This window comes from Aphis gossypii, chromosome 1 (assembly GCF_020184175.1).
Source record: "Aphis gossypii isolate Hap1 chromosome 1, ASM2018417v2, whole genome shotgun sequence".
NCBI lineage: Eukaryota > Metazoa > Arthropoda > Insecta > Hemiptera > Aphididae > Aphis > Aphis gossypii.
The window spans coordinates 59,977,831-59,993,790 of NC_065530.1; the positions used below are offsets into that span (position 1 = coordinate 59,977,831).

At 29.3% G+C, this 15,960-nt stretch overlaps 1 protein-coding gene across 3 annotated transcripts in view; it reads right to left on the minus strand.

Moving 5' to 3' along the window:
- The window catches only part of LOC114122033 (protein unc-13 homolog B), a 162,891-nt gene extending 162,003 nt beyond the window's left edge, over positions 1–888 (minus strand). For 2 of the 3 annotated variants that reach the window (XM_050197490.1, XM_050197489.1), the window contains exon 1: positions 137–881. The gene's annotated coding sequence lies outside the window, so the exon portion shown is untranslated. Of the gene's footprint in view, positions 1–136 lie in introns of all 3 variants that reach the window. The other variant, XM_050197491.1, reaches the window with a different exon arrangement.
- Positions 889–15,960: the final 15,072 nt, after the last annotated feature.

Consider the following 15,960-nt stretch of genomic DNA (forward strand, 5'->3'; position numbering starts at 1 on the left):
ACCACCCCTGGGAGTGTAAAAGAAATTTCCAAAAGAAATTGCAAAAAAAAATCTACCATAGCATAATCAACCACACACACGGTGTTTTCGGTGGTGCGGACGACGGGGTGAGGTACACATCATGTGTAGTACTTACGGTGACGCGTGGCGAGTCGTAGTAATAGTATCGTAGCGGTCGTACTACACTCGGTGGCGGCGGCGGCTGTGGTGGTGGTGGTGGCGACGGCGGCGGCGGCGGCGGTGGAGGTTGTGCTAGCGACAGTAGTATTGGCGGCGACGACGACGACGACGGTAGCGGTGGTGGCGGCGGTGTCGTCAGTGCTGATGGGAATCTCGTGTGTTCGACGAGAACGTTGATAATAGCAGCGACTGTACCTGAGAGTGATAATAGCTTTGCGAGCGTGCTGAGGTGCGGCCGCCGTTCGATAATACAAAAGCGGCGACGGCGACTGCGACGGCAGTGGCAATAACGGCGACAGCGACAGCGACGACGACGACAACGGCACCGATCGGGACGACGACGACGGCAACGGCGACGGCCGTGCGGGGCGAACGTGCACTCGGCGGTGCGACTGACCACTGCGAGCGCGACGGAATCAGCGGCAGCGATAAGGGCCGGTGGTGTCGGACGCGTTGTTGTTGTTGTTATTGTCGTTAGTGCTGCTGCCGTCGGACGGCGGCACCGACGACGACGACGGCGACGTTGGCCGTAAGCGGCGATACGAAACGGCGGCGGCGGCGGCGAAAGCTGCGATACGGGTGCGCCGTAACGACGGCGGCGGCGATAATAAAGCTCCGAACGGCTGCGGCATCGCCACTGACGGCGGCACGAAAAAGTTTCGGCCGGCGCACCGCAAAGTTGGTAGCACGGTGTGTTGTACGCGTGTGTACGACTACGTCATAGCGATACAATAAGCGTATATATACGTCGTGCATACGCCACCGCTCGGCGTGTACGTCGGGCGGCGAGCACAGTCAGCTGAGCAGAGTATAATATTGCGCCCTCTCACGCTGACGCCGGCCAGAAGGGTAGCGGCGGAGAGCCCATCATCACCATTCACCGCCGCCGCTGCCTCCCTTTCGGATGCGCGCGCACCAAAGTCGTTCGCCCGCATGTCGCGTGATAACGTGCGGTACATATACATATAACATAATATTATATTATATATAATATACGTATGCGCGCAGACAGTGACACCGCCATCGAAACCGACACCACGTCCTGTTCTTCTTCTTCTTCTTCTCCTTTTACTTCTTATTCTTCTTCTTCTTCTTCTTCTTCTTGAGCTATCTGTAACCACCGACCCCGCACACGCGATATTATACTGCCGCGCGTCAGTGTTCGTTTAGACGAAACTTTCTGCTCCCGTTCTTCTGCCACCACCGCATGCCGTCGTATAGTCGTCGTCGCCACTGATGACCAACCGTCCTTTCCCACTGCCCCCCAAAAGTCGCCCCCTACACACAGGCGCGCGCGGGCGGCTATTATGCCCCACCGGTGATAAGGATAAGTCATATCTTCCCGTGTATTGTCATGTACCTACCTATATATATATGTTATTATTATTATTATTATTATTACATAAGCGCGTATAATATAATAATGTAGACATGACCGCACGACGATCTATACACGCGTGACCTCCGCCGCCGGATTTAAAATAATAATAATAGTAATATATTATATAACGCGCGGTATGAAAACAGACGACCGACTATACGATTTCCTTTTTTTGTTTCATCGATTTATCAATTTTCCGACACACTTACGAGTCACTATACCGATAAAACTTCATCGTTCTCGATTTATAATGGAATATATATATGTGTAATAGCCCTTCTTTGGGTAAGGAGTGTCTATGTGATGAGTCGTCGAGCATTCGTCAACTTCAACGCAGCACCATAATACTTAATATGTTGGGCTATTCTGTCTAGTAAAAAGTTTAATGTTTTGTGCATATACAATGTATGTATTTATTCAATAAAATCTTTAATGCTTTATCACTGACTGTAGTTTATTGTCGATAACTGTAGATTATGAATTATAATATCTAATCACTTTTCGTCGAGGTGAAACATTATGCGTTCAGTTATAATATTGTTGATTTTACTTTTTAAAATGCACTCCAAACAAAACGACGCAACGACGCAAACCATTTTAGTCGTTTGCCAAAATTCAGACAACGTAGTTATCTATTTATTTTAAATTTTTTATCCGACTAAATGGTAAAATATGATAAAAATACGTAGGGGAAAAAATAGAAATTTAACGAAAATAATATACTTAATATTTTATAACCTAATACTCGTTGTGAAGTATCTGTTTTTTTAAAATCGATATTTTTTTTTTCATGAAAAATTTTAACAACTAATTACAACAGTAAATTTGTACCGTAATCATAACTTTTATTGATTGATGTCTGCAGTATAATTTTTTATAAGCTGCATTAAGATTATTATTAAAATATATTAAGAAAACAGATAAAAAAACTAAAATATCTTTAGGTTTTAATTACATAAAATATAAAATTAATTTTTGAAAATCATTATGCTTCATATAATTTCAGAAGATTTATATAATACCAAAGGTATCAATGTTAAAATGTGTAAAATATTTTACTAAATTAGCCATATTTGTAGCCTTTTATTTATGAATACTGAATACATAACGCCTAATTTAATCTCCTGTACATTTTAACCATGATAAACTAATCGTATTTACCGCCTGCAAAGTAAATATTTGTTATTTAATTTTACCTAACATTATTCTGTTATGCTCAGAGGAAATTTTCAATTAATCAATAGTCTGAAACATAACGCAGTACCTACTCAATTATTTTACAATAGGTACTATTTAATTGTAATATATATTTTAAATCCAATACACAACAATACGAACTTAACATATCTATATATTTAATATAAATAAATAAATGAAAATTATTTAAACTAGATTTTTTTTTATTCATTAATAGTATTCATGTACTTAACTTAGTTATCTATACCTACCTTTCTAATTTTTTTTTTTTTTTTTTTGATTTTGATTTTTCTACTACAAATATATTATGCACAAGATTGTACAATGTACATGTATAAAAATAAAAAAACTAAATAAACATAAATTATAGTAGTGACTAATAATGACACGTCGATAAGTTAATAATCATCGATCTGTAAACCATTTTAGTTATGAATACAATTTTAGTTGAAATAATTGTAAAATTATATTTTATTATAGCTTGTTTATAACTCTACTCCTAAATTTAATTTTAATATAAAATCGGAATATTATTATTATTATTATTTTATTATTTTAGGTAGTTTTTAAGTAATAGGTATAAGTGTAATGTACATCTTATTATGTATTTAATACGTTTTACTCGTTACTACATTTTCAAGAATAAATCTGATAATTACCAAACGTGTAAAAGTTCCACAGTAATAAATTAATATAAATACTACTAAGTACCTATAAAAATGTAGTCATGTAAATAATATATTTTAATATTTATTTATATTAGGTAGGTATAATACACATATCTTACGTACTTATTACGATGACACTAAAATATATTTTATATGAGTAAATACTTTAAAAGCCTAAACATTATAATTCAGCAACAATTATTAAGAATAATATATAATGCATCATCTTATTTCTTATTAGTTATTAGTTTATTACCAATGAAATATGTGAAGAATATTGTGTATAATAAAAACGCATTTTGGAAAATTATAGAGAAAGCAATCATTATAAAGTATAAACTATAGAAGTGTTATAATGTCAATGTTTTTAAACTATTATAGCCATTTGACACTTGACACTATTGAAATCTCATCTAAAATGTATGATTTTAATAGGAATTTAATTTCCTATTAAGCTAATCCAATTAGAAAAATTAATTTTCAAAAATCCTCTTATTGTTAAACGAAATTCATTTGTGAAAGAAATATACTATTAAAGATAATCTTCCCGTATCCCGAGTTGTCTTTCTTAATATTTTTCTCAACAAAGAATAGTCATTTGAGCAATAAGTGCTAAACCTAGGTTGTCAAAAAAAAGATAAAACTAAATGTATGATTCAGGAAATAATTAAATAATTGTAAAGTTAATAATATTATTGAGTGTATATGTAGTAGTATAGTTTAGTTTAAATTGCTTCAATAATATTACTGCAGCTAATAAAATATACTGAAATAGTATGAGGTTAGAACGAACATTTTAAAACCATTTACAAATAGTTTTATACTTATAAAAACATACATAAAAAAGATAAAATAATATAGTAAATTAGAAAACAAACATCTATATTTTTTTTCATAAGCACGATGATAATTTATTTTTCAGTTAAAATATTAATACATCCTATGGTGAGGAACAAAGTATACTAATTCAATTCAAAACATTAATATTTTTTAATTTTATTATTATTTTATTAATAATCTAAAAAATATTCTGCTTCAGAATATAAAATTATAAAAGTAAGTTGTCATTCAAAAAAGAAAAAAAAGAAAAATTTTTTATTTCGATTGGAAATATCAAATTACGTTAAAAAAACATTTTCAAAAATATAATTAGATTTTGAAATAATGGATGTTATTTGATAAAAAAAATTGCCCTATATAGTATAGGTACCTATCGTATATTATAATTAGGGCTAAGATTTATATGCAACAAAATAATTTGCAATTTCTGATTATTGCTTTTGCCAGTAAGGTCCACGAATCACTTCATGATGATGTTTTTATTTTGCATATTTTGGACAAAATGCGTATTATTGTATATTTTGAATTAAATAAATATTATTGCATATTTCGATTATAAAAACGTGAAAATACATGTTTTATAGTATATTTCGTTACAAAACAATTTTACATCATGTAATATCGAACGGAGTTTTTGTAAATAAGTACATATAAAAACATATTTAAGTCTAACAAAAAATCGTTGAGTTTTAAAAATTTAAAACACCATATGTTAGGTTAGGTTAAGCTAACCTAATTATTTCGTTTAATATATTTGAATAGTATTAATAGTTAAGAATAATATTTTATAAATTTTAAAACGCGTTTTATTTTGTTTTTTTATCGTATTTCATTTTTTCGGCATATGAAAAATTAATTTCATATTTCAAAATTTTTCATTGCATATAAATCCTAGCCCTAATTATAATGTAATTTATTTTAAATTTTAAATAAATTAAAGTTTTATTGTACCATCCACCTACATTTAAAATTTGTGTAATATATAGCTATAATATATATATATTGATATATTATACATTTATACAGCATACAATTAATTGTAAAACATACTATGAAAAATTTGCTTTTTATATGACAATTGTGTACCTACGTCCTACACTAAATAATGATTCTAATATTTACATACTTTTATTAATTATTATTATGAAATATACAATTATGAGTACATATTCAAACTGTGGGTATGTTTAATATTTCCATTCGGTATCTATTTAATAATAACTGTTGGATATTAAAATTTAAAAGTAAAACAATATATTTTATTATTAGAGATAATGGATAGTTTGTAGTATTAAACTATTAATAGTATTATATTATTTGTTGGTAAATAAAACCTTATTTTTAGCGTAAATAATTAATAAATGGATAAATATTAACATGATTATCAGTTTTATAAATATTCCTAATCGATACCTTATTTTTTAAATCCCATAATATGGTGCCTATATTATTGTATCGGTTGGTTGGTAATTGAGCTACATTTTGTCTACCAGTTACCTGCTTCTTACACAATATTTGTTTACATTGTATTACCCAGGTATTAGGCCACGAATGTTTAACACGAAAATATACAAATATAAAACATTTAGAATCTATATAATTTAAAAATTATAATACAATATTATATTTATATAGGTACTAGGAACATAAAATTTGTCAAATAACTATTAATTTTTTTTTTTAACGATAATGCGATACAGATTTCACAAATTATAATTTTGGTTTTTTTCTTTTTCGTATTTTATAATTTTATTAAAAATATAATTCTTTTTTATTAAATAATTTTGTTATCTAGCTTTAAATAAAATCATATACTTCTAAAATAGTCGCTAAATTACCTTATCTAAAAAGGCTCATTGTGGTCCAATTCATGGGCGCTCATTGTATTATATAGGTATTTAATATTTATACTCGCAATTTCCTGTTTGGGTACTATATAATATATAGTAGGTATATAATATCTATATTATAAAATATAAATACATTTATAAACCTAATTATAGATTAAAAAAATTATTTACACAACAATTTTGAAATTTCGATAGAGTATACTACGCAACACTGTAAAAGTTAAAATATAAATATTATGCAATACTCACATCATGAGCAATACAGCCGTAAAATCATACAACACAATATACATAGAGTCATAGAAGTGTGTGTATGTAAGTGTGAAACATGAGACTTTGAAGAGAAGAATTTTTTTTTATATTTAGACATAGTAGAACATGGAAACTAACGTACCATAATTAAACGTACCATTATCTTAACATGTAAAGAGTTTTAGGTAATTTGATATATTGTGTAAAACATACATTTCAATATAATAGATTTATATTATCAAATAATCGAATAAATATATACATTTAGTGTTATAAGTAGTTCCAATAAAATATTCAATGGAATCACGACATGTCTACTTAGATATACCTAAAAACTATTAAAAAATAGAAATATTTTCTAAACCTTTTAAACTTATAACCGAATCTAAAACGTACATAATACATCAATTTCATTTTATATTAATCAATATTTTCTATACCCACTATGAATTATCAATGATATTATAATGGATTATATGTGGATAATATTGTATAAATATACGATATACAATATAACATCATGTACAATATCATACGTAAATTTTTATTTTTATTCTATATTTCTTGATACATACCTACTCAATAACGAATTACGCGAACTTTGATTAATATCAATAAGGGCCATTCTAAGTGTCCAGATTCACTATACATTTACGGATTAGGTAGGTACATTGAATTGAGACCAGACTTCTTTTAGGTATTTAATACATTTGAATTTAATTGGTTAAACCTCGAACGACGTACGATACTACAATACAAAACGACAAAGTATATTCAACGACGTGGACGCATGGTGGTCTACATTCGTTCAAAATTACTACCGTCGGACCAAATACTTCATGAACACGCAATTTATTATGAGTGTGAAATCATAGAATGTATATATCTTTAGTCGAATTTGTATACTTTTAATAAATTTGTCTACTCGCAATTGTCTTCAGCTCATTCGGATGATAAATAACAAGTAATAATTCACTTTATTTTTTTAAGTACCAATCAACCCAATATTGATTTATTCATATACAATATCTGTATAACATACTAAAGCATTTTTTAATTTATTGATTCGTATTATCCTCGTGTACGTATAATGTTTTATGCAAGTAAGTAACTGCTTTTGACACTGTCATCCGGATAAAGGATCTATTTGTGTCACAGAAAATATAGTATAATCATCTTAAAAACAATACTACATTAGGCCTATGTCCTCCTTTAAAAAATTATCTCTATACCTACAGTGTACAAAAGCCTGATGTATAATGTCGAGTCAGTAGTTTTAAATATTAATTCAGTCAAAAATAATAGACTCTCTTTTACATACATTTACTTAGGTATACTATATAGTATATAGGTAGCATACGGAACAGTGGTTAAGTGGTATACTTTTGAATGCTGGAAGAGTGGGTCGGAAGTACGTCTAAGCCACAACTAATTTTCAAATACCTTACCTAAACGTTTGCAACTATATTAAACTAAACACAATAAAAAAAAAAAATTGTATTTTGATGTCCAATATTCTTATAATTAAGTTTAAAAGTTTTGTTTCACACAATTTCGTTAGTAACTACGTATAAATCATTTCATAACAACAAGAACCACGAAAACACTAACATTATTTTTCAAAAATAATTTAGTAACAACTGAGTAATTATTTACTTTTAAGCCCCTCTCATACCTCTTATAAAAATTCCTGCGTAAACTACTGAAACGAGACACATTCTATTAGTAATTAAGTTTTAAACGTTCTAACAAAATACTAAGATGACGTCATTTCTTCGAGCAGTTGTGTTTATGCATGAATCATATTTCAAAAAAACATATGTGAATAATATTATGAGAGCTACACTGTCTACACTGTACACTATAAAGTATTTCAGTTATATTGAAGATTTTTCTTTTTACCAAAGATCAATAAATAATTATTTTCTTAACAAAAAGTAGCATATTAATATTCATTGAAGTTCCGACAAGGACAAAATTATTTATGACCGCCATTTCCTATTAAACCTCATTAACGATAATAGATAATATATAACCTACCTAGTAACTTTTCAACGACCAATATACGACCTATCGATAAGATTCTTTATTGCAGTTATTGTCGTTATGGTCATTTTATTCTATTTTATTTTTGTACTCCAATACTTATAAATTATAATCATTAATAAGTAGTTAATACTTACCTTTATTGTCCTCAGTACAATTCCGATTTCATTCATATGTGTTCGTTTAGTACATTTTTACTATGAGTTTTATTTTGTGTGTTTCGACTCAACATGACATCTACGATCTACTATTTGTTACCTACATAGACACATTATTAAAGATGAAGTGACATATTATGTTCATTATTTTAAAGACCGAGGGTTATTACTGACCGATAATCCGATGGCATGTATAAAGTGAAAGACGGTGTTGTATGTAATGACCAACTTGTGAGATATTTTTAAAAATGTAAAAAACTAAACTCTAATGGCACTATGAAAAAAGTTGTAACATTGCGATGTACAAAACGGGGTTCCCGTGACGTAGGTCGCGTAAATCAGTGTGTACTGTGTAGATCGCATATTGGACCAGTACCGATAATATTATGGTTACCCATTTGAAAATATATACCTTATACAATTTGGACCACGGTCTACGCGGTCACGACTCGCGATCTTATACCGCAGTATTTATTGGTCGATGTTTGCATGTTGCAACTGTTAACTGTGATCTCCGTCAATAGGTCTTGTAATATTCTCGAACAAGTAACCAGAATATTTTTTGTTGGGAAGACTAGATAGACTACAGTATTACACGTAGCCTCAAATTGTCTAGGTATCGCGCGTTGGTAAAAAATAATAAAACACTGATTTACGAAATAACCTTTATATTTAAAATTTTTATTGAAAAAAAAATAATAATAAAATAGGTACTTAAAAAAAAAAAACGAATAATCGTTTGGTTAATGATATGATATTCTTATTGTTGAAATTTGTAGGTACCTTATATAGATATGGGGGTCGCAAAGTGATTGATCATATTTATAATACCTATTTTGGGAGTTGCAACACTAAAAAGGTTTAAAATGGATGTAGTATACACGTATAGTATTAGTATACTGACGTAGGTGACGATATTTCAGCGAAACGAGTTTTTTCATGTATTTGGGAACTTCTCGTACATACACGACTACTTATACAGTTATACAGTCATATCACTCTAGCCCTACACAACACATTACCCATTTCCTGCTGATATAAGCCTCTCACCACTTAGCATGTCTATTACAGGTCCAAAAATCGTCTACCGTATTTGTTTTTTATCACTTTTTCTCAGCAGTCATGTATTAAATTCATAAATAATTACAGGGCCTTTTAATGAAATGTATAGTTATATGTCCGAGTCCTTTGGCAGTGGTTGTAATCCTAGTAATTTTGAAAGATTTAGAAGAACGTATAGACATTTATTTTCAGACTGAATTGTCGTTATTTCTATTTTTCAATTTAATTTTTCTTTGACCGTATTATACATAGGTATTTGAACTGTTTCGTTCTTTTTAAATTTCGTTTATTGACATTTAGAGTTGGATGTAATCTCAATGTGTCTTGTCTCACTACTTTTCTTGTTTTCTGTTGCATTCTCATTTTAAATATATGAGGTCCAACTTTTAGAGATGCTTTTTCCAGTCCATCTATGCGCATATAATAAAGATCTTAATCCGTCTCTCTTCCTTATGGTGTAATATTCATTTTTCTTATTACTTTATCGAATACGATTTGTGACATAGCATACCCCTATTTCAAACCTGATTAAATAATATTATGTCTGTAGTAATATTGACTGTTTTTAACTTTGAAAAATGTTTCTTAAATGCTTATCTCAACTAGTTTTATTAGCTTGTCTTAGTAGTAGAACGCTCTCGTAATATTAATCAAGCTCTCCATATGGATGCTGTCATATATCTTCCTAAAATCATTGATAAGTACGTGTATTTCTCTATATCAAGCTCCTAGTTTTTTTTAAATATTTGTCTAAGAATAAATATCTGATCCGTAGTCGATCTCTTTAGCTTAAAACTACAATAGTAGTTAATAATTATTAATTTAGTTTAATTTATTTTTCTTTAATATTGCTAGTACACAGTTCAAAAAATGTTACAATCCACACATAAGAGTTACCCCGCTGTAGTTATTGCAGTCTTATATACTACCTTTATACATCTATCAGACAAATCGCCATTGTTTTCCATTTTCTGGTATATTTTTTGTTATCCAAGCCTCCCTAATTATCTTCTGCTATCTCTTTTTAATTCTTCCTCTTTCTTTAAATTCTGGCTGAATAGAATTTTCCAGGGAGTTTTATTGTTTTAACATGTATATGTCCAGGGACGTACCCAAAGGGGTGTTTTGGGTGTTTAAACACCCCCCGAATTATTTGGTTTTTGTATTATAAATTTTATACTAACAAATTAAAATAATTAATATAATTTGAATAAAATAAAAATACTCAAACAGGATTTATAAATAAAATAAAATAATATTTATTGTATATGGGTACAAAAGAATTTGAAAAAATATGTTCTACTTTTCAATAACTTATTTTCAAAAACACTCACCAAAATTTTTTCTGTGTACGTCGTATTTTTTCGTATATGTTGTATGGCTGGGAGTTATTCTGTTAATTTGTGCAACACCGACTTGTTTATAGCAACCAAGACATATACATCACATGTACCGTTAAATCTAAATGTAGTGTAGATTACTCTTCGATTTTTTAATATAATGATCAACAACTTTATTTCTACCAAGATCGATTCTTTAGTCAAGGATGGGAATGTTGACAAAAAATACTATATCACCATTCACCAGACAGAGACAATTTTGAATATCTACATCTCTGATGTTATACATACAATGTATAATACCCAAGGGTTATAATATCTATAATAATAAATTGCGTTTTTCTTATGACACGGGCACTCTTAGAAAAAATACATCCTTCTTAAAGTTGGTTTATCTCTAAAAACCATAAAACCCTTAATGCTGTAATACTAAATGTTCAAGAATGAAATTGAAAATTTATATTACTAATATACCCAATACATTATAATTTATACTATACAGCCACATAGACTACATCGTTTGATATAGTAATATATTATATAATATATATAATATATAGTATCTATAAAGTATAATTGTGTAAATAAACATAATACATACGATTTATGGTTTTTAAAACTACAAACTTAAGTAATTATACTTAACGTTAAAATTGTTTTAAGAAATCAGCTAATAAATTTTACATTGTAAGGAAAATCATCATAATCACACTACTGTATCTAAACCAAATTATACGAACGTCATTCATTACCTTGTCATTAAATACCAAAACCTTACATAATTTATCATCGTGTAGTTAACCGAATAAAAATAAGATGGATACCTACCTACATAATACATTATACATATTATATACTTATAGTTAGACATTTTTCTAGTCACTTAAACTAAGTTCAATAAAGCTTATAAAGTAAGTGATGATAATAAACGAGGTTAGATAAAAATAACGCGGGGAGGAACTGCACGTCAGAGACGACCAACCCACGCGGTATAATATACATACATAAGCGGACGTTATTGACTTATTGGACTTTTTCATCGAAAATTTATTTTATAACCACTTGTGTTTTTTTCTTATAAAATTGTTTTTATGTGTGTCGATGCAAAAAACTGGAACACCTACATGTCCACATACCATATATACACATAATAAAATAAATTATAATTCATTAATCATTACTGAAAATTATTGTTTTGTAAAATTAAAAGAACGTTTATGGCAATAAATTTAGAAGAGTAATGTTGGAGTGAGTGCAGTAATAGCAGCAGCCATATAATACATATTTTAATAATTATTTTAATCGAAAATTATTATGTAGGTATGATATAAATATATAATATGAGCACAGTTCTAATATAAATTATATTTAAAAATTGTACACAAAACAACACCTTAATTATCTACTAGGTAGTTATTTAAAATATAAATGTTTGACTAAATTTTAATGGAATTATAATGTAACACATAAAAGTGCTTTTTATGCCTGTATAGGGGTTTCACTAAAAAATACACATCATTGTAAAATCAATAGTTTCCTCAGAATTTATTGAAAATTTAAAACTATAAACCTATTTCCTATCTATGTTACTCGTTCAGGAGAAAGTTTAAATATTTAATTTATCCCTGTACCGGCTGTACCTATCAAAGTTCAAACAAACCTCAAAGCTGCAGAATCGTCGAATGTAATTTATCGTATTTATAATTTAAACATAATTATATATAGTAGATACAGTATGGATATAGTAAATTAGATGATATACATTATATCATAATAGATATATATTATAGGTACTAAATTGAGTAGTAAACATGTAATTTTGATATAATCCAAATAGATGTTCGTATTTGTACCTACTTCAAACTTGATTATGAAGTCAAAATAATATATCCAATATAATTTAAGATATTAAAGATGGGGGTATTGAATTTTCAGATATCTGTCTAATAGATAAACATTTTAAAATAGTTTTAAAAAAAAGTCAAATAATTTGACTATTGAATTAATAACACGTTGGCAAAGCATAAAATAAGGTATAACTGTATAAGTAACTAAGATTTATTTTCACAGAACTTAGAACCTAATGACTAATGATACATGGGAATATGGCAATTATATCACATATTAAGCAAGTACATTAATTGCATCATGATTAATCAGTAAGTAGATACCTACCAAGTGTTTAATATTTGTATAATGTCAAAACTCAATAATTTTGTGGCTCTGTATCATGCATTAAATTAAACCCACAACTCTAATCAAGCCATAATAATTACAATGACTACGGACTGCTACTTGGAACGTTATTATAAATAATCGTAATTACCTATTTATACCATTATCTCCAAATGAATACGTAACTCACCTTTCTAAAATCTATAATAAACAGCATTATTTTGACACTACCTATATTATTATTATACACATAATTACTGATACCAATATTGGTGTATCGTGTATAATATGTATATATATAGCCTATATATTATATATTATATAAGTATTATTTAGGTACCTACTTAAATTTATATTTTAATTGTTTGGAAATCATCAGTGCCATAAGCCCATAACCATACCAGTTGTGCAACTTTGCAAGGTGTGTACTCTGGTCGCTACACGCTTTTAAATTGTATACTTTGATAGCTAACTTTAAGGCGTATTTATTCATTATAGTCAATTTCTTTTGTCTTTATTAATTAGAGAAAGAAATATAATTCATAAAAATATTTTATTTTAGTTAACAGTTAAACATTTTTAAGAAGCAGAAGTATTCAAATGTTAAAATTGTATTATCATGATAATAAATGTATAACCACAAACCACGATTATTTTTAATTTTCTGGTTACTGTGACTACTTGTCTTGTCCATTTAATCTATTAAATATAAACTAAACTCCTTGTAATCATCAAATTTCTTTAATATTATTATCATAATATGACTACTGAAAAAAGTAAAATAAAACCTAACAAATTTAATTTGTGATTTAATAATTATTATAAATACAAATAATTAATATATTAGGGCAAATCATTTTAAATTATCCTTTTTAATAGCAAGCGTCATTTTATTTTTATTAATCTCGTGATTTTTAATAATTTTTTTAGTCGTACAAAAAACCAATTTTTGTCTTTCCCACTACAGATAATACGTACATCCTCCCGGGACACTCATATATACAAAATATTTTAGTAGCCTATTATTTATTTAGTGAAATTATTGAAATATAAAAATAAATGAGAAAGTCTATTTTCATACTTTATGACTGCTGGACTTCAAGGGCTTTAAAAACTGAATGAATTAAAGATTCTTCGTATTTAAGATAACTTTAAAAAATGTGTGATTACTTACTTTATTCTTAAATAAAAAAAATAGAAGCCACTTTTTCCACATTTTAATAAAAATAATCGGTATCAGTATTGTATATGATATTATATAAATAGTTAAAAAGTTAACTTATACGTTATAATAATTAGTGACGGTTCGTGTGTAGGGGCGACGGGGTGGTAGCCCCACTTAGCCCCCCTGTTAAAATTGTAACAAATTACTTGTTAAGAAGTTTGATATTGATTTAAATATTAACAATTAGTTGGTATCTCGTAAAAAATTATTAATGAAAGTAAAAACAGTTTTTCAATATTATGAAAATACTATAAGATAACCGGAGTTTAAAAATATAATAGGCACCTAGGCTTTAACAATATAGTTGAAATATAGGTAATACCTACTTACGCGGTTATCGAGTATAGAATAATATGTTATACATAAGGTTATATGTATAGGACATAGGTAGGTACTCATAGGCCCCCAAACATGTAATTACGTACTGAAATCGTGCATTATACAGGTAGGTAGCACACATGCGACTATATCCTCCTGAACTTTTATCTACATGTATTTTAAATTCTAAACAAATTAAAGTAAGAATGCAGTCGACTCGACTGATTCGGGACACACGCCGAATGAATTTAAATCAATGTTAAGCTTAAGAGGATGCAACAACCGCATGCGTTGTCTCTATCATACAAGTGCGTAACATAGCAAATTTACGCTCAGCAGATCACGTTTAGCTACGTTAGAAATTAGAGAGAGATTTAACTGTTACGAAACTTGATGGTAAGAACATTATCTGTATTCGTATGTAAGTTTTTTACGATAGTTCAATTTTTCAGCAAGTTATACGTACATAATATAACGTTATTTAAAAATACTCTGAGCATTTACTACTCACTCGCTTAAAAACTAAATAGCCGTAAAAACCAACACACAAATACAAATAATGTTCTTACCACCAAGTTTTATAATATTGGTCGATTCACTCTAATTTTTAAAATAATGTAACTAAACTACGTGATCTACTGAGCGTAAATTTTCCATGTTATAAGACCGAGATAACACATTCGGGTGTTGCGTCCCCTTGAATGAACGAATAAATTACCACACACTAATTCGGGATTCAAACATAAATTGAACATTCGGTACAGAATATACAGAGATAACATACAGGTTTATTTTGAATAGTGATGAAAAATAGTGACGTTGGTAAGTTCACATTAGACAGATAATAGAGGAATCATCAATAAAGTTTGTCGAAGAAAATAAGGGTTATGAAAATAGGAAAGGAACAGGTGAACAAGTAAGTTAAGTAGTATTTTGAAAGTATTTGAAGAATAATGGATGTATAATTATGTAAGTATGGTTCTTGAAAGAATTATAAGAAATTTTATAGTGATAAAATAGTGGGGACAACAATAAATATTGGGTCTTTAGGTTAAAAAAACGCATGAATAGGCATAGCAGTTTTTCACTACCAAATACAGTAGACCCAGTAGGGTATCTAGGATCTAGAAACGTTACCGTATTCGAAAGTAGGGTCAGCGCTTACTACCGCCTGGGCTGTTTAGGGCAGCAAATTTAAAAAGGTAGAAACGAAACAGCAAATATTTTTTGATGTGATCCAAAAATAACTAAAATTTTTTTTTGTTTCA